This window comes from Antechinus flavipes, chromosome 5 (assembly GCF_016432865.1).
Source record: "Antechinus flavipes isolate AdamAnt ecotype Samford, QLD, Australia chromosome 5, AdamAnt_v2, whole genome shotgun sequence".
Classification (NCBI taxonomy): domain Eukaryota; kingdom Metazoa; phylum Chordata; class Mammalia; order Dasyuromorphia; family Dasyuridae; genus Antechinus; species Antechinus flavipes.
The window spans coordinates 2,622,636-2,648,388 of record NC_067402.1 but is presented as its reverse complement, the minus strand read 5'-3'; the positions used below and the strand labels follow the sequence as shown (position 1 = coordinate 2,648,388).

Genomic DNA, 25,753 nt, shown 5'->3' with positions numbered 1-25,753 from the left:
CATTGCTGTTACTGTTTACACTGTTCTGGTTCTGTCACTTTGCTCTGTATCACTTCATGCAAGTCTTCTACTGAAACCACGTGGCACAATCATACGTGCCACACAATTTGTTCAGCTGTTCCCCACTAATGGGCATCTCCTCAGTTTCTAACCCTTAGCCATCACAAAAAGAGTTGCTACAATTTGGACAAATATATTTTGTACAAGTAGATTCTTTTCCCTTTAAAAAAATCTTTTTGGGATAAAGACCAGAGTAGAATTAGGTCTAATGGTATACCCAGTTTGAGTGCCCTTTGGGGAAAACTGACATTAATTCGGAATTGGTGAAGTTGTGGACTGATTCAACAATTCTGGAGAACAATTTGGAACTATATCCAAAGAGCTACCAAATTGCATACCCTTTGATCTAGCAGTGTTACTACTGGGTGTGTATGTCAAAAAGATGATAAAAAAGGGAAAAGGATCCCCGTGTGCAAAAATGTTTGTAGCAGCCCTTTGTATAGTAGCAAGGAATTGGAAACTGAGTAAATGCCCATCAGTTGGAGAATGGCTGAGTAAGTTATGTTATATGACTATTATGGAATATTATTGTTCTGTAAGAAATGACCGGCAGGATGATCTCAGAGAGGCCTGGAGAGACTTACAGGAACTGATGCTGAGTGAAATGAGCAGGACCAGATCATTGTACATGGCAAGAGATTATTTGAAGATCAATTCTGATGGACTTGGCTCTCTTCAACAATGAGGTAATCCAGATCAGTTCCAACAGACTTGTGATGGAGAGAGCCATCTGCACTCAGAGGGAGCACTGTGGGGACTGAGTGTGGATCACAACATAGCATTTTCACCTTTTTGTTGTTTGCTTGATTTTTTCTCCTCATTCCTTTTTGATCCGATTTTTCTTATGCAGCATGAGAAATGTGGAAATGTTTAGAAGAATTGCACATGTTTAATATATATTGGATTATTTACTATCTAAAGGAGGAAGGGAATGAGGGAAAGGAAAGGAGAGACATTTGAAACATAAGGTTTTACAAAGGTGAATGTAGAAAACTATTTTTGCATGTATTTTAAAAATAAAAAGCTATTGTCAAAAATTACCCAATTTATATTTGTTAACTCTATTATCTTGCTTGATTCTAAATCTTCCCTTTTCCATAGATCTGATAGGTAAACTATGCTGCGGTCTCCTAATTTGCTTATGTATCACTCTTTTGTCTAAATCTTATGTCAATTTTGACCTTATCTCGGCATAGGATATGAAATGTTGGTCTCTAATTTGTGCCACACTGTTTTCTAGTTTCCCAGCAGTTTTTGTCAAAGAAGGAGTTTTGATCTCCAAAACTTGGATTTTTGAGTTTATCAAATTATTATGGTCAAAAAAATTTATTATGGTCATTGACCACAGACCATTATTTTTAAAGTTGTTTGAATACCTAGTGGTATTAGAAGAGGTCGGCTAAAGGAAGTGACATGAGCTGAAGCTAGAAATGAGCTACAAATTCCAAGAAACAGAAGGAAGATTCTAGGAATAAGGCATGGTCTATGCAAAGAAAGACCCAGATTCAGGAAATGTAATGTGCAGAAATGATAGCAAACAAACCAGTTGCAATGAAACATAAAGAATTTGTGAGGGAATAATGTGAAAATCGTCTAGAAAGATGAGCTGAAACCTAATTGTTTATTTCATTATGTTTTCTCGGGCAGATAGGTGGTGCAGTAGATAGAGCACTGAAGTCAGGAGGACCAGATTCAAATCTAATTTTAGATATTTAACATGTCCTAGCTGTGTGACTCTGGACAAGTCACTTAATCCCAATTGCCTCAGCAAAAAAAAAAAAAAAAAAGCTTCCCACATTATATTTTCTTCTTCAGATCTCAGGACACTTCTTTGAAATGAGAACTTGGGAACTTAAAGTTACATATTACAAAGATACTGACTTTCAGAGATCTGAAGTGATTTGCCTAAGGTCAAACAGTCATTGAGTGGCAGAGGTGATACAGAGAGGAAGAAAGGGGAAGGGAAAGAAGGAAAAGAGGGGAGGGGAGATAAAGACAGAGAAACAGACAAAGAGAGAGAAAGAGAGTAGAGACAGAGAGACAGAAAGACACAAATAGAGACAGATAAAAACAGAGACAGAGAACAGAGAAAGAGACATAAAGAGACAGAGAGATCTTTTTATAATATACTACACTAAACTAAGCTCTAAACTGAGACAAAAGTTCCTTTACCATTAACATTGAATATTGTAGTTGTAGTTACAAGATTAATTACCCAACTGGTGAATTCTAGATGAAATCTTCTGGCTTATTTCCAATCTCTGAGGAAATTTTAAAGTTCTGGATTCAAAGATCTTGGGGATCTACTACTACAGAATATCAGAACCATAATGGACATTCAATATCAAATGAAACCTCCTTATTTTACAGACAAAAGCAAATCTTTCACTCATCCATTGTTTTCCAAATAACTTCTCCAACCTCATTTTCTTAATACCGCATAAGTCCCAGTCACTTGCATGATGACAAGGATGGCCAATGGACAGAATTCATTGACAGATCAAAGAAGGCCAAGAGAAAGGGAAGCAATTTGAGAATTTGCTCTTTTTCCTCTGCTTCTGTGTCCAATTCAACCGAAATAACTCCTCAATTAAACAAACAACAAGAAAAGTCAATAAACCTTCATATTTGTCCTTTAATCTGCTCTAAAATCACATAGCAGCCAGCGAGGATTTATAAGGAAATTTGCATTTAATATTCACTGATGTGGAGCATGGTATCTCACAAAATCATTCACAAAATCTCTGATGCCTTCTGGTAAAAATGTTTGGGCAAATGTCTCCTGAACTTCCTCTTAGGGCTCGCTCACTCTCTCTAACCTTCTTTTGCACTGGCAGGTCTGCTTATTGTCCTATATTGGAGCTGAGGTACAGCGTATGTGAGCTCAGAAGGCTCTCCCTCGGCTTGGGCACAAACGGTCCAGATGGACACCATAAGTTAAGCTGTCTCTAAATTTGAACATCTCAAGTCTGCTCGGCTCCTAGAGCACAGAGCCTTCTTTGATGAGGATACACTACGTTGGGCTATCCTGTGCCCGTGTGTCTCCCATGTCCATGATTATTTCCAAGGTTCTACAGAAATATTTCCAAGGGTCCTGGTCTTACTGCTTCTGAGAACCAGATGAGCACTTGCCTTGTGCAACTTCTCTGTAAAATAGTCTTGAAGGCAACATTTACAGATTAAACAATGTGATCAGCTCGGTGCTTGCCACCTTACCGGTAATGTTCTGGCTAGCTCTCTGGGGATCCTCCCAATGGGCCTTGGTTTTAGTAAAGGAATTCAGAAGGCAGGAGAGCCACCAGGAGGGTCTTTGTCTTCCAGTCTATGTCCTCCAGTCCTCTGTCTTCTCTATCTCCCAGTCTCTCTTCCTTCCCAGATCCCTTAGCTCTTATGTACTCTATTATCAATACATCATCATAGGTGTCAATCTTGTAGAATAGGTGTCAACTTGTAGAACTATGCTAAGTACTAAGTACATGAAAACTAGAGAATCAGTATCTCAATTCCACTGAGTTAACACCTTGTTGTAAGATTACTTCTTTCAAGTACACTTGGCCCTCTACATTTACCCTGCCAGCTGATTGTCACAATCTTCCTAACACAAATTAAATGGGAGTCATTCCCACACTCGCATGGCACCGGTATGTTGTCCAAATTTCCCAGCACACGACAATGAGGTCGGCACAATAGCTCTGGAGACCTTTGGTTTGGAAGTCAGTATAATACCTTTTCTCTCCCACACTGTCCTTCAGAGCCTCCCTAACACTGGGGCTAGCTCTGTAAGGTGTGTATCAAACTTGTTGTCTTTGTGTATTTCCCTGGAAAGTAGACAGCCAAGATATAAGGTCTAAATATATAACATACATAGGATTCAAAATTTCTCCATTTGCTAACACTTATGGTTCCACGTATGGATGATGCAATACTGGCTGATAGAGAACGTCCTTTTTCTTGGTATTAATTGTTAAGCCAAAATTAACACAAGTGGCAGAAAATTGATCTGTACCATGTTGCATCTCAGCCTCAGAGACTGCAATGAGCACAAAATCATCTGAAAACAAAAAATCAAGCACCAACTCTCCCTCCAATTTAGTCTTGCCTTGTAATCTATTCAACTTCAATCATTTGCCATCAACGCAATGGCTAACCTCATTGCCATTTTCATTCTCATTGAAAACATCATGCTAAATTAAGACAACTCTGAGATATCACTACACACCTGTCAGGTTGGCTAAGATGACAGAAAAAAATAATGATGAATGTTGGAGGGGATGTGGGAACTGATGCATTGTTGGTGGAGTTGTGAACGAATCCAACCATTCTGGAGAGCAATCTGGAATTATGCCCAAAAAGTTGCATACCCTTTGATCCAGCAGTGTTTCTACTGGGCTTATACCCCAAAGAAATACTAAAGAAGGGAAAAGGACCTGTATGTGCCAAAATGTGGCAGCCCTGTTTGTAGTGGCTAGAAACTGGAAATTGAATGGATGCCCATCAACTGGAGAATGGCTGGGTAAATTGTGGTATATGAATGTTATGGAATGTTATTATTCTATAAAAAATGACCAGCAGGATGAAAACAGGGTTGGAGAGACTTACATGAACTGATGCTAAGTGAAATGAGCAGAACCAGGAGATTATTATATACTCCAACAACAATACTATATGAGGATGTATTCTTTTTTTTTTTTTTAAACTTTTTATTGACTGAACCTATGCCAGGGTAATTTTTTACAGCATTATCCCTTGCACTCACTTCTGGTCTGATTTTTCCCCTCCCTCCCTTTACCCCCTCCCCCAGATGGCAAGCAGTCCTTTATATGTTAAATATGTTATAGTATATCCTAGATACAATATATGTGTACAGAACCAAACAGTTCTCTTGTCGCACAGGGAGAATTGGATTCAGAAAGTAAAAATAACCCAGGAGGAAAAACCAAAATGCAAACAGTTTACATTCATTTTCCAGTGTTCTTTCTTTGGATGTAGCTGCTTCTGTCCATCATTTATCAATTGAAACTGAGTTAGGCCTCTTTGTCAAAGAAATCCACTTCCATCAGAATACATCCTCATACAATATCGTTGTCGAAGTGTATAATGATCTCCTGGTTCTGCTCATTTCACTTAGCATCAATTCATGTAAGTTTCTCCAAGCCTCTCTGTATTCATCCTGCTGGTCATTTCTTACAGAAAAATATTCCATAACATTCATATACCACAATTTACCCAGCCATTCTCCAATTGATGGGCATCCATTCATTTTCAAGCTTCTAGCCACTACAAACAGGGCTGCCACAAACATTTTGGCACATACAGGTCCCTTTCCCTTCTTTAGTATCTCTTTGGGGTATAAACCCAGTAGAAACACTGCTGGATCAAAGGGTATGCATAGTTTGATAACTTTTTGAGCATAGTTCCAAATTGCTCTCCAGAATGGCTGGATCTGTTTACAATTCCACCAACAATGTATCAGTTTTCCCACATCCCCTCCAACATTCCGCATTGTCTTTCCCTGTCATTCTAGTCAATCTGACAGGTATGTGGTGGTATCTCAGAGTTGTCTTAATTTTCATTTCTCTGATTAATATGATTTGGAGCATATTTTCATATGGCTATAAATAGTTTTAATTTCTTCGTCTGAGAATTGTCTGTTCATATCCTTTGACCATTTATCAATTGGAGAATGGCTTGATTTCTTATCAATTAGAGTCAGTTCTCTATATATTTTGGAAATGAGGTCTTTATCAGAACCTTTGAGTGTAAAAATGTTTTCCCAGTTTATTGTTTCCCTTCTAATCTTGTCTGGATTTGTTTTGTTTGTACAAAAACTTTTCAATTTCATATAATCAAAATTTTCTATTTTGATCACAAAAAAATTGTGATCAATAGTGATTTCTAGTTCTTCTTTGGTCATAAATTCCTCCCTCTTCCACAGGTCTGAGAGGTAAACTATCCTATGCTCTTCCAATTTATTTATAGTCTCATTCTTTATGCCTAGGTCATGAACCATTTTGAACTTATCTTGGTGTATGGTGTTAAGTGGGTCAATGCCTAGTTTCTGCCATACTAATTTCCAATTTTCCCAGCAATTTTTGTCAAATACTGCGTTCTTATCCCAAAAACTAGGGTCTTTGGGTTTGTCAAATACTAGATTATTAAAGTTATGGGCTGTTTTGTCCTTTGAACCTAACCTATTCCATTGATCAACTAGTCTATTTCGTAGCCAATACCAAATGGTTTTAGTATCTGCTGCTTTATAATATAATTTTAGATCTGGTACAGCTAGGCCACCTTCATTTGATTTTTTTTTCATTAATTCCCTTGAAATTCTGGACCTTTTGGTTTTCCATATGAACTTTGTTGTTATTTTTTCTAGGTCATCAAAATAGTTTTTTGGGAGTCTGATTGGTAAATAGATTAGTTTAGGTAGTATGGTCATCTTTATTATACTTGCTCGCCCAATCCAAGAGCATTTAATATTTTTCCAGTTGGTTAGATCAGACTTAATTTGTGTGGAAAGTGTTTTGTAGTTTTGCTCATAAAGTTACTGATTTTCCCTTGGCAGATAGATTCCTAAATATTTTATACAATCAGTAGTTACTTTAAATGGAATTTCTCTTTGTAACTCTAACTGTTGGATTTTGTTAGTGATGTATAAGAATGCTGATGACTTATGTGGGTTTACTTTGTATCCTGCAACTTTGCTAAAGGTGTGAATTGTTTCTAACAACTTTTTAGTAGATCTCTGGGGTTCTCTAAGTATACCATCATATCATCAGCAAAGAGTGATAATTTGGTTTCCTCATTGCCTATTCTTATTCCTTTAATCTCTTTCTCAACTCTTATTGCCAAAGCTAGCATTTCTAATACACTATTAAATAGTAACAGTGATAGTGGGCAACCTTGTTTCACTCCTGATCTTATTGGGAATGGTTGCAGTTTGTCCCCATTACATATGATGCTTACTGCTGGTTTTAAATAGATGCTCCTGATTATTTTAAGGAAAACTCTATTTATTCCTATACTCTCAAGAGTTTTTAATAGGAATGGATGTTGGATTTTATCAAATGCTTTTTCTGCATCTATCAAGATGATCATATGGTTTTGTTAATTTGATTATTAATATGGCCAATTATACTGATAGTTTTCCTAATATTGAACCAGCCCTGCATTCCTGGTACACATCCTACTTGATTGTGGTGTATTATCTTGGAGATGATTTTCTGGAGTCTTTTTGCTAATATCTTATTTAAGATTTTAGCATCAATATTCATTAGGGAGATTGGTCTATAATTTTCTTTCTCTGTTTTCAACCTACCTGGTTTAGGAATAAGTACCATGTCTGTGTCATAAAAGGAATTTGGTAGGACTCCTTCATTCCCTATTTTTTCAAATAGCTTATATAGCATTGGGGCTAATTGTTCTTTGAATATTTGGTAGAATTCACATGTAAATCCATCTGGTCCCCGGGGACTTTTTTTTAGGGAGTTGATCAATAGCTTCTTCTATTTCTTTTTCTGAAATGGGACTATTTAAGCAATTTACTTCCTCCTCTGATAATCTGGGAAGCTTATATTTTTGGAGGTAGTCATCCATTTCACTTAGGTTATCAAATTTATTGGCATAAAGTTGGGCAAAGTAACCCTTATTATTTCTTTAATTTCTTTTTCATTGGTGGAAAGTTCTCCCTTTTCATTTTTAAGACTACTAATTTGATTTCCCTCTCTCCTTTTTCTAATCAGATTTACCAAAGGTTTATCAATTTTATTGTTTTTTTTCATAAAACCAACTCTTAGTTTTATTAGTTCAATAGTTTTTTTTTTAACTTTCTATATTATTAACTTCTCCTTTTAATTTTAGAATTTCAAGTTTAGTAATTGATTGGGGGTTTTTAATTTGGTCTTTTTCTAACTTTTTAAGTTGCAGGCGCAATTCATTGATCTTCTCTTTCTCTATTTTATTCAAGTAAGCCTCTACAGATATAAAATTTCTCCTTATTACCACTTTGGCTGCATCCCATACATTTTGGTATGATGTCTCACCATTGTTATTATCTTGAGTGAAATTATTAATTGTGTCTATAATTTGCTGTTTCACCCAATCATTCTTTAAGATGAGATTATTTAGTTTCCAATTACTTTTTGGTCTATTTACACCTAAATTTTTGTTGAATGTAGTTTTTATTGCATTGTGATCTGAAAAGAAAGCATTTACTATTTCTGCCTTCCTGCATTTAATTTTGAGGTCTTTATGTCCTAATATATGGTCAATTTTTGTGTAGGTTCTATGAACTGTTGTGAAGAAAATATACTCCTTTCTGTCACCATTCAGTTTTCTCCAGAGATCTATCATATATTTCTTTCTTATTTATTTTGTGATTTGATTTATCTAAATCTGAGAGTGCAAGATTGAGATCTCCCACTATTGTAGTTTTGCTGTCTATTTCTTCTCGCAACTCTCTTAACTTCTCCTTTAGGAAGTTAGATGCTATACCACTTGGCGCATATATGTTTAATACTGATATTGCTTCATTGTCTATAGTACCCTTTAGCAAGATATAGTTTCCTTCCTTATCTCTTTTAATTAGATCAATTTTTGCTTTTGCTTGATCTGAGATAAGGATAAGGATGGCTACCCCTGCTTTTTTGACTATACCTGAAGCATAACAGATTCTACTGCAGCCTTTCACCTTTACTCTGTATGTATCTCCCTGTTTAAAATGTGTTTTCTGTAAACAATATATTGTAGGGTTCTGACTTTTAATTCAGTCTGCTATTCATCTCCTCTTTATGGGAGAGTTCATCCCATTCACATTTACAATTAAAATTACTAATTCTGTATTTCCTGCCATCCTAATATCCCCAAATTATACTTTTCTTTTTCTTGCCCTCCTTCCCTTCTTCCCTAGTATTAAATTTATTGGTCCCACTTGCGTTATGCAGCTCTCCCTCTTTAGTATCCTTTCCTCCTCACTTTGAATCCCTTCCCCTTTCTTGTACCCTTCCCTTATTACTCTTTTTCCTTTTCCCTTTTCCTCTCCCACTTTTTAATGAAGTGAAAGAATAATCTCTGTAAAATAAATATGTCAACTATTTCCTCTTTGAGCCAACTCTGATGAGAGTAGGATTCACACAATGTTCCTCCCCCTCTCTAAGTTCCCTCAGATATGATATGTTTCCTTTGCCTCATCGTCGAATATAGTTTACCTCTTTTTATCTCCCCTTTTCCCTTTTTCTGACACTATCTCCTTTCGATTTCTACTTCCTTTTTTATATTATATCGGTAAAATCAAATTATACATATGTTTTTTTATGTATATCCACAACAGAAATACAGTTCTCAAGAATTCCTTTTACCTTTTTCTACTTCTCTTGAATCCTGTTGTTGGAGATCAGATTTTTTGTTTAAGTCTGGTTTTTTTCCTTAGAAACAAATGGAATTCCTCTGTTTCATTAAATGTCCATCTTTTTTCATGGAAAAAAATAATTCAGCTTAGCTGGGTAGTTTATTCTTGGCTGCATTCCAAGTTATTTTGCCTTTTGGAATATCTGATTCCAGGCCCTTCGATCCTTTAATGTTGAGGCAGCCAGAACTTGTGTGACCCTTATTGTGGCATCTCCATATTTGAACTGTTTTTTCCTGGCTGCTTGTAAAATTTTTTCTTTAGTCTGAAAATTCTGAAGTTTGGCCATAATCCTCAAGTTATCTCTCCTAGATCTAATTTCCAGGTCTGTTGTTTTTCCAAGTAAATATTTGACATTTTTTTTTCCAATCTTTCATTTTTTTGGTTTTGCTGGACTGATTCTTGATGTCTCAATGAATCAGTCATTTCTATTTGTTCAGTTCTGATTTTTAGTGAGTTCTTTTCTTCATTAGCTTTTTTTACTTCTTTTTATATATGTCCAATTGAGTTGTTTTGCTCTATGGATTTTTTTTTTTCATTTCACTAATTTTTTTTTAGTGAGTTATTTTCTTTTTCCAGTTCATAAATTCTGTTTCCCTGCACTTCTTGGGAATTTTTTACCTTTTCCAATTCACATTTCATTAAGTTGTTTTCTTTTTCCACTTTATCAATTTTTTTTTTTTTTTTAGTGAGTTATGTGCCTTTTCTGTACTCTCTTGCATAACTTCTCTTTCCTTTCCCCATTTCTCTTCTAGTTCTCTTTTAAGGTTTTGAATAGTCTCTTCTAGGAAAGCCGTTTGTATTGGGGACCAATAATTGTCTGGAGACTGTCTGCTATTAGTCTCTTCAGGGTTGAAAAGCTGTTCTCTTTCTGTATAGAAACTATCAATCATTTTTTTTTTTTAATTTTTTTTACTCATTTTGTTAAAGCCTGTAGGGTCTGCCTTTAGTGCCAGGAGGTTACCAGCTTCCTCTGCAGAGCAGTGATAGGTGTATGGACGGGTAGCTGTCCTGCCGACCCGCTACAAAAAGCAGCGAGGTACTGGAGTGCTCTGGGAAAGAGTTCCCCACCCGAAAGTAACTCAGGCCTGCAGGGCCGAGCTGGGAAAGTGCCCTGCAAAGAACCCCTGCTGTGTGAGATAACGCCTGCCCTGGGGCTAGACGCTGAGCAGTGAGAGTTTCACTTCCCAAGCCAAAGCCCGCCCTGGGGCTATGAGTATTAGCAGCTGAGCAGTGCAAGGATTTTCAGGGACCGGAAGTGTCTGCCCGGGAAGCGCAGTCAGCTGGGGAAGTTCTATTGCCCCAGGCCGAGCCCCCCACTCTGCAGATTTGAGGCTGCCCAGGTTATGCCCCGCTGCCACACAGATTAGTAACTGCCCCCGCAAAAGCCCCGAACTGCCGGATGTGGCTGTGGGGCTGCTTACAGTCCGCCTGAATCACTTCCGGGTTTGAGGGGTTACAGCCAGATCTCATTAGGTTCTGGCGTTTTTTTAGAGGTCCCTCTGTTTTAGGCTTTGATTTCTCTGCCGTTTACTGCTTTGTAGTCAAGTAGCCTATAGCAGAGTGGTTCCTATAACTTCTCTAGCCACAGAGATCACCCCCGCCCCTGGTCTGCTCAGGACGCCAGCCTCTCGCTGCCTGTGCTAGTCTGTTCCTGGCCCCTCAGATCAAACCTTTCCTGAATTCGGCTGGTAAACTGTAGTGCTTCTAATCTTCATGAATTTAAGCAGTGAAGAGCTATTTCTGAGGCTGGATTAAATAGTTGGTTATGAGGGGAATGAGAAGAGTTTAGAGAGTCGTCTGTGCCTGCTCCGCCATCTTGGCTCCGCCCCAGAGGATGTATTCTGATGGAAGTGGATCTCTTTGATAAAGAGACCTAACTCAAGTTTCAATTGATCAAGGACGGACAGAAGCAGCTACATCCAAAGAAAGAACACTGGGAAATGAATGTAAACTGCATTTTTGTTTTTCTTCCCGGGTTATTTCTACCTTCTGAATCCAATTCTCCCTGTGCAACAAGAGAACTGTTCGGTTCTGCAAACATATATTGTATCTAGGATATACTGTAACCTATTTAACAAGTATAGGACTGCTTGCCATCTGGGGGAGGGGGTGAAGGGAGAGAGGGGGAAAATTGGAACAGAAGTGAGAGCAAGGGATAATATAAAAAAATTACCTGGCATGGGTTCTGTCAATAAAAAGTCATTATAAAATAAAAAAAGAAAGAAAGAAAACATCATGCTAAAAAAAACACGGGAACAAGTACACACCCTGCTTCACTCCTGTAGTGACTGAGAAAGAGCAAAAATATCATTGATTTTGCAGAATCCCTGCAAGCAAGCTGATGTGGAAGAAGCAGATCTAGGTTCCCAAAGAAGGGATATATGCTGATTATTCAAAATTTAAGCCCTAAAGTCCACACCACATGCTTCCATGTATATAAACTAGACATTCAAAATGATGCTAATAAATCTTAAATGTATCTATTTATATTGCAATAAGTCAAAATTATTTTTAAAAATCACATGTGTTCATATTTTAAACCAAATTAAGGAATAATCGACGTGTGATGGTCGTAATAAATCTGTGGGACATATCCCCAACAATACATTCAGTGTTTTTCAAGACAAGTGGGAATACATAGATATCTGTCAGGGAAGCACATGAGGAAGAAATATTGATGCTTTGGGGATAACTCCCAATTTTGAACAGTAGGATTTGCTGTCATTGATAATAGATTCAGGAATATCTTAAATTAAAAGCCACTTCTCTTCTAAGTGCTTCTCTGCTGGGGTTTGGGTCATGTGATCAGCAAAATGGGGAACACAATGGTTTTCTTCCAGACTTCTATGAAATATTATGTATAAGAGGCAAAATAATTACAGCTGTCTCACTAAATAAGACATCATGAAATCTAACTTGGTAACAATTTAACAAACTAATAGTAGATAAAGTTAATCCCTAATCCTTTGAACATTTATGCAGTCCTCCTTCCCCACTAACCCCTGTACTCTGGCCGAGCAGCAAACCTGGCATTCAAGCTCATCCTATGGCATTCCCTTTCAGCAGCTGCCGCGATGTACATATACACATGGACCTGCTACCCAAGGCCTCATTCTATCATTCTGATGCAACAAGCGGCTGGAAACTCTGTCCCTCTCATCCTGTGAAACTGAGGAAGAAATAAGAGAAAGTGCAAACTTGCCGTGGCCAGAGCAACTATGTCCCTGATCCATTCCATTAGTGCTCAGTGAAAAAATTAAGTAACAGAGAAACTGAGGGAGTCAGCTTGTTTTGTGAATGACATGAGATTGCATAACAGCTAGAGGAAAGGAGACTTGCTTATAGCTGAGATCAATTTTCTCTGGAAAGAGACTGAGAAAGTTTTGAGGTCTGATCCTCTGGAGAAGATCCCAGAAGGAAGAAAGAGTCAGAAACTTTTCAGAGAAGATATTTATGACTAAAAGGAAAACAGATTCCAGTCATTTAAAAAGGTACAAACATCTCTGAAGAATTAGAAAAAAGAATCTGAAGATGTATCAATCCCTGAAAAGGCAGAGTGATCAATGGATTCTTAAAAGAGCATAGCAACATGGAAAGACATTCTTAAATAGTTCAAGAAAGACTAAAAACATAATGTATGGCCTATACAGCAGAGAGTACATAATTCTTTGATAAGAAATTTCACTATGTATATATTTAAAACTGTTTGGAAGTACAGATACATGGAAGGGAAAACAAAAGGAGAAAACAACCTTTACACAAGGAAATAATTGATCTCAGGGATGGCTTATAGAGAGAGAGATAACTTAAGGATAGATCTCCCAGAAAATCCCAACAAGACAAAAAAATTAAAATAGAAATAAAATAATAAATAGAATTTATTTATTCTATATATTTTATATAGAAAATAAAAATAGAAATAAAAAAACAACATGATAAATCTATTCAGATCATGTGAATTCAGAAAAAGCCAATTTAAAAAATCTAGAGATGGCTACAGGGATGGGGAGAAAAGAGATAAGAGGGGAGAAAATATTGTGAGGTAGTTAAATTTAACAATTTTAATTACAAAAAAGAAAACTCATTCTACAAGTGATCAGTGTATTGTCAAATAAACAGGAAGAGAAATTGAAATAATATAAGACTATCCTGTAACTACCAGAAACCACTGAGTGAAATGAAATAATGTATTTCAAAAAGCAAAGCAGCTTAAGATGCAACCCAGGGTGACATACACTGCTAACCAGCTTAACTGAGCTTAATCATCTATGAAAAAAGATGGATGTTCAATTAAAAGAGGCATTTGAAGCATTTCTTCAAAGAAAAACAGACCCGTTTTTGCTTTGCCATCTCCCCAGAAAACAGAAATTAAAGAGAAGTAAACAAACAGAGCAACAAAAGAAGGCAAAAGCAATGAAGTAAAAAAATTCTCTAGGAGGGAAAAATTGCAAAAGAAGAAAAAATTGGAAAGAACCCCCATCCCACCACACACACACACACACACACACACACACACACACACACACACACACAGTTTAAAGTTCACAAGGGAACAAATGTAAAACCAGGAATGAAATCAAAATCCTCCAGAGTTCCCATACTCTTGGGACTCTACAGAGCCTTTATTTATTTCTTGTGATTTTTGGTATTTATTCTGAAGTGCACATCTAAAGTGTTTAACACATCTAAGTGTTTAAAATGATGTTTCCCTTCATTTACAATGGAGGAGTTGACCTGAAACATTGTGGACTATGTTCTGCAATATCCCCCCTATGGATAAATCAGCATTCTGTTTTTATGTTTTGTGGAGCTAAAAAAAAAAAAAATGAAAAAGGGAGGGAACTAAGAAAATAGAGGTGATATGACTAGATAACACAGTGGATAAAGCAATGGCTTTAGAGTCAGGAGAATTGAGTTCAAATCAAAACCTAGAGGCTTACTAGGTGTGTGAATCCGAACAAGTTACTTAACCCCAATTACCTCAAAGAAGAAAAGGAACAAGAAAATGATGATGATGCTAGAAGGAAATTGTAATGTATTCAAGCCACTGGAAAAATAATAAAGGGACAATAATTCTTGTAGTGTCTGAAGAATGAGCGTCCTTATATAGAAATATGAAACCACAGAAAGATGAGTCAGGTGGCAAAGGGAAACATTAAAATGAAAGGGGGATGGAAAGAGATTAGTGAATAGGAAAAACCTCATTTCATTTTTGGAAAGGGGTTCTACTAAAGAACGCTGCCAGGGTGTAGGAGAGAAATATCCTATAATGGGAGATGAAGACTGTAAAATTTATATTATTTTCAGGGATTTGTTTCTTAAAGAGATGATTACCACTGAGAATATCTCCCAGAGGAGAGCTGGTCAGAAGCAAAACATTTTTGAGGAGAGGCAGGATAAAAAGAAAAAATAGAATAGAATAAACTAGGAGAAAATAATAATTAGAAAAGTAATTTAAAATAATTTAATGTTTTTATTAAATCATTTTTATCATTTTTATTATTTATTTATTCATTATATATAAATATGCTTATTATATTTATTATAATAAATAAAAATATTTAAATTAAAATAATTTAATAATAAGATAAAATACTAAAGTAATTAAAAAGTAAATAATTAGAAAAAACTTAGAGGAAAATAATTATCATCATTATGAAAAGAATTTTGAATTGAGTTTCTCTGATGAAGGCCTCATTTCTCAAATTTATAGAAAACTGAATCGACTGTGTAAAAAAGAAGAGTCATTCCCCAACTGATAAATGACCAAAAGATATGAACTATGTCCAAAAGGCTATCAAATCATGCATATCTTTTGATTTAGCAACAAGATAACTGCATGAATCTCAAAAGAAATTTAAAAATAAGAAGAAAAAGATCTATATGTACAAACTATTAATAGCAGTTCTTTTCTCAGGAAAAAGAACTGGAAATTGAGGATATGCCCACCAAATGGGAATGGATGAATAAATTGTGGAATGAAATAATGATGGATTGCTGATCTATGGGAAACAATAAGCAGGATGTTCTCAGAAAAACCTGAATGTCTTCCTTGATCTCCAGCAAAGTGAAATGTGCAATGTTCAAAGTAATAGCAATATTCTGGGATAATGAGCTGTGAATAATTTTGCTATTCTCAGCAATACAATGATGCAAGATGACTCTGAAGGACTTAAGATGAAAAATGCTGTCTAAAAAGTTATCTGAATTCAGATTGAAGCATATTTTTTTAACTTTCTTTTCCTTGAGGGTTTTTTTGTTTTGTTTTGTTTTGTTTTTTGCGGGGGGATTTATATTTTCTTTTGCACCATGACTTTTATGGAAATGTTTTAAATATGTGCCTTTTCAATGGGGGGAGGGGGGCAAGGAGGAAGGGGAAGAATCTGGAACTCAAAGTTTTAAAAACAAATATAAAAAATTGATTTACATGTAACTGGGGAAAATTAAAATATCAGTTAAAGCACACACATGTGTGTCCACAGGCATACATACATACATATATACACACAATTAGGAAAAGGAGAAAGAGAGAATATCTCCCAGAGATGATTAATGAGAAGATAGTTTAAATCATTAGGTAGCATAGTGGATAATTCAATCAAGGAATAAATTAACACATATTTATAAAGTACTAATTATATGCCAGCCACTAGACACTGGGGACCCAAGAAAAGCACAACACAAAACAGTCTCTGCCTTAAAGAATCTTACATAAATATGCACATTACATACAGAGGAGAATAAGAAAAACATCCTAAAAGGAAAGACTCAATTAACTTTCTGCAGAAAGGAGCAAAGTTAAGGAGACAGAGCATCTCAGACACAGCAGACAAACAGGACAAAATTACTGGGTCATAAAATAAAGGAGAGTAAAGTATGAGAAGATTGAAAAGTTAAGAAAGTATCATGCTTTTAGAGCCTTAAATGCCAATCAGAGAAATGTATATCTCACCTTCAGAGTAATAGAGAACCCTTAGATTGAGCAGGGAAATGGATGCTCACATTCATGTTTTAAGAACACCATTTTGTAAGTTGAATGGATCACAGCTCAGAAATATGTGACTCTGTGAGACCAATTGAAAGATTATTATAATAGACTGAGAGGAAGGGGATGGGGACCTGAGCAAGGGTGCTGTGTGAGTGAACAGAAGGGGACATATACACGAGATGCTGTCAAGAATTGAACAAGTTTTGGCAACTGATTGAATATGTGTGATGAATGGGTATGCTAAGTCAAGGATCTTGCTGAAGTTGTCAAATTTGGATGAGTAGGAAGATGGTGGAGTGAAGGATGTGTTTTGAGAAATAAAATGAAAAATGCAGAATAGATGATACATCCATATATAGTGATCACTACATTTTTTTTTCTTTGTAAGGCTGGCAAAGCTTTTTAAACTAGACCTCACCTCCTTCCCAAGCCTTATTAGAAACTTATTAGAAACAGCCCTGTATAATTTAAATAAACCCAGCTCATTGGCTTTAGTAGCTTCTGTAAACACAAAAGATTGACAAGTGAGAGAGGATTGGGGGCTTTGCTACACCCTTAAATGATAAAGAAGGTACCACATGGGAAGAAGGTCCATGAACTAGAAACACAGAATGAATAGAATCTTATCTGAAATTCACCCTGAGTCAACGTATTTCAGAATCCGAACACTGATAGTGTTGGAGGGGAGATTTATTGCTTATTCATGGGAGAATTTGTGTGTGGTTAGAAGTCAATGGCAAACAAACAAATAAAAAGGAAAATGGCCTCACAAATTGTAAAGGAGAATATTTGTGAGTAACCACCAGGGGATCCGCAGAAAGAGCCCGTTCTTATAGACAGCATCTGAAAGAAGCTTAACCAACTTATGAATTTTCGTCATTGAGACTGTATATCTCTAGTGTTAAAGATGGGTACTAAAGGTGGTCATTGTCAATGCCCCGAGGCTCTATCCCTGTGTCTTGCTTATTTTTCTTTACCTATAAAGATTTTCCTTTTTTTAGCCTTGTGAATCATGAGCTTGTAAGGGAAGCTAATAATAACACACTGGTGGCCGGGTATCATGTGGTGAAGTTTCCATTTTTGGAAGGGAGCAATGATGCAGAGAATGGAATGGTTTCCAAAATATCCGTGTGTCATTCAGATCATATGATAGCCTGTGGCACTAAGATTACACACTGACTGACAGTGCAGATGGACACACGATTGACATGGCAACTGTGATCAGCACTTTTTGTGACAACGGCAAGCAGGCATTACAGTAGCACAATCCAGGTAATTCGCTCTGAATAGATACCGTCTGTGAATGGTCTTCCACTCCTAACTATTGACATGCCCCTGGTCATGACATCCTGCCTGCTTTTCTCAGACCATCCATAGACACTTTTAAGCCAGATGCTTAATTAATACATGCATGGATAATTGTCTAGGCCAGTGAGTGAGATAGAGGAGAATTCTGTCACTCACATCCTTTCAAGTAAGACAGGCAAAGACAAAGAGGCAATAATTTTTGTAATTTCATGGAAATTTTCAGGGGAAAGTGCCAATTTCATGGTGACATCTTGGGAAATGTGATGATTTCATACGTACTCAATCTCCTGGCCCACTCCCTTCCAAAAATCAACTATAGAAACATAAAGAGAAGTGACTTCACATGAAAGCACAGGTTTCTGATGCATTTGCAGAATATCAGAGAAAATATGGGCTAAGTCCATTCTCTAAAAGTACTCATTCAAATTCTCATATTCCTATATTTGCATTAAAATGGTTATTTATTATTTATATTATATTTATATTTATATATTATTTATATTAACGCATCAAAATGGAGTTTGGGAAGAGAAATAACACATATATTGAAAAGGTAGAATAAATAGTAGCAGGAAAGTTTGTGCAGTGACATCTCACAAAGTGTGCAAGAAACCTGATTTAGAACACATTCTCACTTCAGTAAAGGCTGTCTTTCTCATGACAATCAGTGAAGGCTCAGATTATTCAAGAAGCAGGAATGGACCTTTGGGTTTGGATTCCAAGGTTCCAGATTCAAACCCCAATTCTGTCTCCTTGATGATTTTGAAGGTCACTTCCCTTCCAAGTCTCAGTTTCCTCATCTGTGTGATGAGATGATTGGACAAGATGATCTCTCAGATTCTTTTCAGTGTTAGGATTCTATCAGTATTATTCCCTCTGTATTGGAGATCCTAGATAAAATATCTGCAGTATTTCTGGATAAAATTCAACAGCAGTATTCCCATAATTCCAGTTCCAATGATTTTCTATGATGCTGATGAAAATATATTTATTTATTGAGCTAAAAAGGCTGTGACTTTAAATTTTAAATGCTATCTTTCCTTCAGTGGTCTAAGGGACATTTATTTCCTCATTAGCTTCAATTCACATGCACTACCCCAAGGTGTCTTGTTCTAAGCCCGAGAATGAGGGAGAGAGAATGTCTCAAGTAGTATATCCTATCTGACAATGACATGTAAGGAATCTGCTTAAAAGGAAATTCCAAAAGAGATGCTCCAAGAATTGTTCGAGCAAAGTGATGCCTTTGAAAGGTTCCAGTCTGGTGTATCTGCAAAACATTCCCACTCATTACACTCTACCTTCAAGCCTGACATCTCCCCCAAAAAAAATGAATAGGGCTCAGCAAAGACTTGCCTTCTATTCTAATGAGGCAATACCTAGGACAAGTAATGTTATCATAAGGACTTCTTAGACTTTGTACTGGGGCTTAGAGACCCCATGGCCCTTTCTTTGATGACCACTATTTAAGACCCAGCTCTGAGGCTTTCTGGCGCAGCAAACTAAGGGAGAAGTAAAAGTAAGACTGTAAGCTAAAGAGGTCCAGCCTACATAATTCCAAGGTAGATCCACTTACATATGCAGCATCAAGGCCCAAAATGAGGTTACAAAAGCTGATGAGATGGCTGCTCAAAAAAGCAGAAAGACTCAAAATTAAATTCTACATTGCCCTTAGTCAGTGACAATCTGAAAGATCTGAAACCCACATACTCTGACATGCTACATGCCCTACCTCATTCCTATGTAGAGGTATGCTCTTCTTGTAGTTGCTGTCATTATCTTTGTGGTCTGATCCTTCTTATATTGGGGGAGAAGGTCACAATAAAAATTGTTTTTAAACTAGTCATTATTGAGCTATTGTGTAGGTGGGGAAAAATGATTGATTTTATATTTAAATAAGATTAAGGAATATTAGCTTCTTTTCTGAAGATTCACTAAATGTCCTATTGGGACAACACTGTACCATAGTACAGCACCATACCAAATGGCAAGGATGGCATGCACCTTGCTTTGTTCCCTCAAAGTTGGAAGTTCTTCCAGGAGGTCTCTTCACTTTGAAAACTTGCCATTGTATATAATTTAAATACTATTATGGAATGGGATGCTGAAAACAATGGAAGTGTGTTAGCTCAATGTTGAGTTCTATCCCAAAGGATGCTCCATTTCCAGCAGAGTTGATTTGTTCACATCTTCAGGTATACGGGGGTTTTTCTTTCACATACTGGGATTCATCTCTCTTAGTTTATGACATAATTAGATTGTGGCATGAAATTCTAGCCTCCAAATTATGTGCTTCTAAGAATCCAGTTTATGGCAAATTTTGCCAGCCTGTACTGAGATGTTAGAGTTTCCACAATTTCACCACAACATGTATATCAAATACTTAAGTCCAAGCTCCTTATGGAGAAACTTTCTGTATTTCTGCTGTCAATGACCTGATCATGAAGCATTACCATAAATTCTTCCATCGCATGGTCAACCATTTTTCATTCATTGTGTTTCTTTGTCAGCATTTTGTTGGTTGAGTTCGTGTGCATGTCACTAATGGAGCACCTTTTGACTTTATTCTTGGATGTTAGTAATTTCATAGATTCTGACTAAAGGCAAACCAATTTTGGTGACATTAAAGAGATGAAGAGGTGTACTCTTCTCTGCCTAACCTTAACCATTCCATTGAGATGTTTGTTCCAAAAAGATTTTGACAAACTTTCCCCAGTGTATCATGTGCTCTTTAATGTTTTTACATTTTCTGCCAAATATTGTAAAATAATGTTTGTTCATACTGGTTCTAACAAACTTATTTTGAGTCACCATTTCAGGGTATTGGATTCACACCATCAACATCAAAAATGGCATTTTGAGATTGCAGTCTTAATGTATTCCTCCGTTTCAAACTCATTGGAGCCATCAGCATTATTTTAATTACCTGTTTCATCATAAATAATGTTCTTAAGGTTTTGTTAAGTGGAGATTTCCAAAGCCTTAATCAATGTCCTCTGCCAATTTTAAGCTACTTTTCAACTTCCACATTTATTATAGAAAACCAATTGAATCACTCTCAATCATAAATTCTTCCAGTTCTATAAACAAGGGCTAGCAGGTTACTTACTTACCTCTGGCCAGTTCATCTTTTTTTTACCCTAACTACAAAATTTTTGCAGATAGACAAAATCTGCTTTCGTCAATAAATCTGAACTCCTTCAAGATGTTCTTTCTATATTTTGGGCAGTGTCATATTATTTTCTGAACATCCTCATAATTCAGGTCTTTGTTCTCTGCTTTTTGGTTGACATGCTAGGGAGTAGATTGATGTGGATGTTAGTCATAAAGGCCCTGCTATTAATGCTCTTGAGTCTTAGCTACTTTATAGGATTAATTTAATCACAAAAACCAATGTCAGTTATACCCCTTATATCTATTATCTGCCTTTGTTCTATGAAGATATGTCTATTTGTTCCAGAAGTATTTCACAAGTTTTTAATATGAGAACATCTATTCATTCTCTTTTTTTTTCTCAAGGAAATGGTCTGCAATTGGCTTTCAGTTTTATTACTATTGCATAGATTTTGATTTAAATACTTTCAATATCCATCATCACCCACTATTGTTCCAGAATGGTACACTGGCTAGCATGGTAAAAGTGTTAATTGCTCAAAATGTTGAAGATTTTTTTTTCTTTTTACTTCAGGATGTAAGTAAATCTTCTGACATTTTATCACTATTAAATCTGCTTATTACTATTTCATGCCATTCCTCTTTATGTTAAGTAGAGTTCAGATGGAAACAATTCTAGGATCATTCACTAAGCTACTATTATGCTTTAAAGAAAATATATTTTTCAGACTATTGAGCAAATGTGTAATATTATTGACTTTTGAAAACCAATGGAAGTATTGGAATTCAAACTCATCTTGTGTTCTGAATACATGTTTATATGATGCTAACTGTAGATAAGATGATAGTGATTTGTGTAGACTTCACCCTGCTCAGTGAATTCTTCTATTATATCTCCATATTTTAAGAATTTTTATATCTTTGTGATTTGGTTGCTATAAATATTTTATTTGGAGGATAGCTTTAAAAAAATGATCATAATTTTTTGTAGGTCAATTTTATGTTTGGGAAATTAGGAGTGCTAGTGTTATGTGAAATAGTTTCCTAATCCCAATGTAGTTTATCAGTTGTGCTCTTCAAAATGATTTAGGGTTTAGATTAGTTATATAGAAATTTGTCCAGTTAGTTTGTAAAGACCAGTGAGCTTCTGGTCTCTAATTCAGTCTATTTGGTGCCGTTCTTGATGTTTAGGAGCCATTAATAGGACTTTTACCATTGACAATCTCTTTCAGCTTAGCTTTGTTTGACAGACTGGTCCAGAACTGAAGCTTAAAAGTCTGGGGACTAAGCACAGGCAGCTGAAATGGTTGGTTATAATGGAATCCAAGAATTGGGAGAAAAATTCATTTTCTTCAGTCTCACTGAAATTACAGGACAACTCTAAGAATTAAAAGGATGAAGCTCTTTATTCCCTGTAGTCTGGAAATCATGCAGATTTGGTTTGGTAAGATACCAAATTCTTATGATCTGACTGTGTCTAAGTTTTTAAAAGATGATACATTTTTGCATCCTGCAGTGATGGTTCTTAGAATGATCCTTATATATCAAAAAATCTCAGGGGTTTTTTTTTTCTTCTGTAATTTCTGCTAAATTAGCCAGTCATGAATTGTTACCTTTAAACTACCCAGTTTATAAAAATAAGCCTACATAATTAGGTCATTTTAAATGTTTTCTTTATCAATATACTATTGGTTCAGTTCATGTGATTCTTGACCAAGGAGCCAACTAAGTAATCCACAGGACAGAGTCAGGAAGCCATGAGTTCAAATCCAGTCTCAGCCACCATGTGACTCTGGGTAAATCTTCTAACAATCTAGGGATCAAATGAATTAAAATATAAAGCACTTTGGCAAGTGGTAAAACATTATATCAGTGCTAGTTATTATTAATATTAAGGCCTTTGGGTTTTGCTCTCAAATCTAAGCTCTCTCTCAGGGGCTCTATCAGGCAGCCAGTCACTTATGCTTACACTTGACGAATCCCAAATGGTTTCTGCCTATTGTCAGACTCTGCCATTGCTCAGCAGACTGGTATATATTTGCTTTAAGAGCCCAATTTTAATGCATTATTCTTCTTATATCAAAGCATTTAAACTTAAATTCTCACTTCCATGGCTCCCTTCAAACATATTATAAATTGAAATGATAGGATAACATTTATATTTTCCCATGAGAAAATTTTATAATAGGGAATCATTTTTCTGATTAGGTACCTGATTGCTAACTTTTACTTTAAAAATAAGAATAAATGTTATATTTAATCACATATAAATAAAGTATCCTAGTAGACACAACAATGAACTGTGCTTCTGGAGATTATAGCCCTAATTTTGCCAGTAATGAACTTTTTTTTTCTTTAGTTATATTGTCACTGAGAATCAGTTTTCTAATCTATTGAATAGACATATTTCATAAGGTACCTGTGAAGATGAAATGGGATAATGCTTGTGAAAATTAAACTGTGACGTGTGATGATTATCCTCACCCTGCACATTAATTAAATGTGAAATGATGAAAAACTTCCTTGAAATTAAAATTATCAAAAAATGAAGTTGACTTCATTCATTCAAGAAGCTACCTGAAGAGAGTGGACAACCATTTTTAGGGACAGTATAAAAAAGGTTCTTTTCTGTCGTAGGTTGAATTAGATGCATTCAAGATGTTTGCATCTCCAGACCTAAAATCCTACAGGTCTTCCAACTCAAGATTCTGTCTTCCACAAGGAATGTAGTTTATTATTCATTTCTGTTGCCATTCTATGGATTTTATTTGCAAGTTAATATATCTTAAGATATCTTAAGATTGCAAACTAAAAGCACAATTAGCACATATGGTTAAGTTTATTTTTGATATAACATCTGTTCTTAAAAGCAACATTTGGACATTATTAGTGTGGAGTCAGCCATCTCTACATTGGTTTCTACCAAAAAAAAATCATCGCTATGCTTAGAGATGTCTATTATGTAGCACTTGGTCATGAGCTCCTATGGAATCATGAACAAGACTATGACTTTGTAGCATGGGCTAACAAGGGTCATAGACCTTCTACCAGAATGTCTGTGTTTCTTCCTGATTTCAGAATCCTCTCTTTCCTTCCAACCCCTCCCCCATCCTAGTACTTACTGGAAAGAGATAGAAATAACCCATCCATAGAAATAAGCCATCCATATCCAGCAGTAAAGCTCTGATTTCGTAAAGAGACAGGAAGTTGACATAAAGTACCTTTGCTATCCTGGGAAAGTGGAGCATATTGAGAGGGTAGAAAGTGAAAATGTCCACAGATTTCTTTTAGTTGATGATTAGACCTTCCCTTTACCCAGACATAGAAATCTCCAGGACATTAAGTCAAGAATTTTAGAATTCTGTACTGTTATGGGCCAGAACTCGAAACTTGAAACAAAGGATTCTTATAAGGTGCTAAGTCAGTGGAATTGATAGAGACAATAGTTATCTAATTTAGCATGAACCATGCTATGTATGGTTGAATCAGTATGATTGATTCAAGGAGATGTTTTGGGCCAGAACTTGAAACAAGGTACTAAGTGGAACTGAGGAGACAGTGGTTAAATCTAGTTTAGCACTGATTTAATCCTACAACAAATAATGGTTTCCTAGTGATATAATGATTGGTGTGTACTCAGTGTGGAGCATATAAGGAGAAGCTCTCAGGGCCAGAAGGACAAGCGCACCAGAAGCTCTCAGAGGCTGAGACAGATTCATTCCATCTTCCACCTTTGTTGTGGCTGGAGGCTCAAGCACAAACCCTTGGAAGTCGGGGAGATTCAGAAGCCAGAGAAGACAGTCGAGGAGAACTAAGGAAGACAGAGAAGTGGTGGCAGGCTGTCCTGTGGAGAACACTGAAACCAAGATCCAGAAGGCCTCCAGAAAAATAGCTGAGCCCCAGGAAAGGAGACAAAACTTGGAAAGAGACAACAAAGGATTTGGACTGCATTTGGCGTGATTACTGAACTGAAACTAAGGCTGCCTCCAGAGACCCCAAGGAAACCCCAACAGGAGAAGATTACATGTTAGAGAAGAATATTACATGATACCTTTGTCATGGCCATATGCCGTGTAGTTTTCACTCTTTGCTGGGGTGTGATAATGTAGTAAGAGCTGGATGCCTTTTTAACATCAGTGACTTATAAGACACATAAGTATGTTGGGAAGAAGGTTAATATAAGAATTCAAGGAAGCCTGAAGCTGCCCAGACTTAGTTTACCTGTTCTTCTTTGGTAAGGAGAGGAAGGAGCTTGGATCAATTCCTGGACACGTTTCTACTTCTGCAAATGGATGTCATTAATAACTCTCTATAACTTCCTGAAAGTGAGAAGTCAGAGAGGTTATGGGGCACTTAATTTCTTCAGAGTAAATTTCCTATAGTTAGAACAAAGATAACTTCCTTATTCACCAAGTGTGATCTCTTGGGTGCTAACCAGCCCAAGTGTTATCTGCTGTGGATGAAAATGACAGATTTGATTGCACTGTCTAGTTAACGGATTGTGTCTGCTAATGCGGTCAGTGTGAGGAGTCGAAATAGTCAATTATGAAACTGAGGAAGACAAAATGAATGCTAATATTCCAGAGTTCTGTTGCAAAGTAAAATAAATGAATAGCCATTCTGGGGTTTAGATTCGATTTGAAATGTTCTACGTGGCATTTTTCAACAAAAGACGCAATTACTGTCACGGCTGTGGCTGTCATATTGCATCGGAAACACTTCAGTGCATGTCTGTCAAAATCCACACCACTGTCACAATTCCCCAGGGAAAAATCCCACTTTATAGAATTCCTGAGAGCTTGTGAAGCCAAACCAATAATTATACAGATATCAGCTAGGAATGCAGAAGAGAAAATTCATATATTTTACACCCCCCAAAA

The 25,753-nt window shown here is 36.3% G+C and overlaps 1 long non-coding RNA gene across 1 annotated transcript in view; it reads right to left on the bottom strand.

Annotated features, from left to right (window-relative positions):
* The window catches only part of LOC127537873 (uncharacterized), a 211,236-nt gene that overhangs the window by 137,297 nt on the left and 48,186 nt on the right, over nt 1-25,753 (bottom strand). The window lies entirely within an intron of this gene.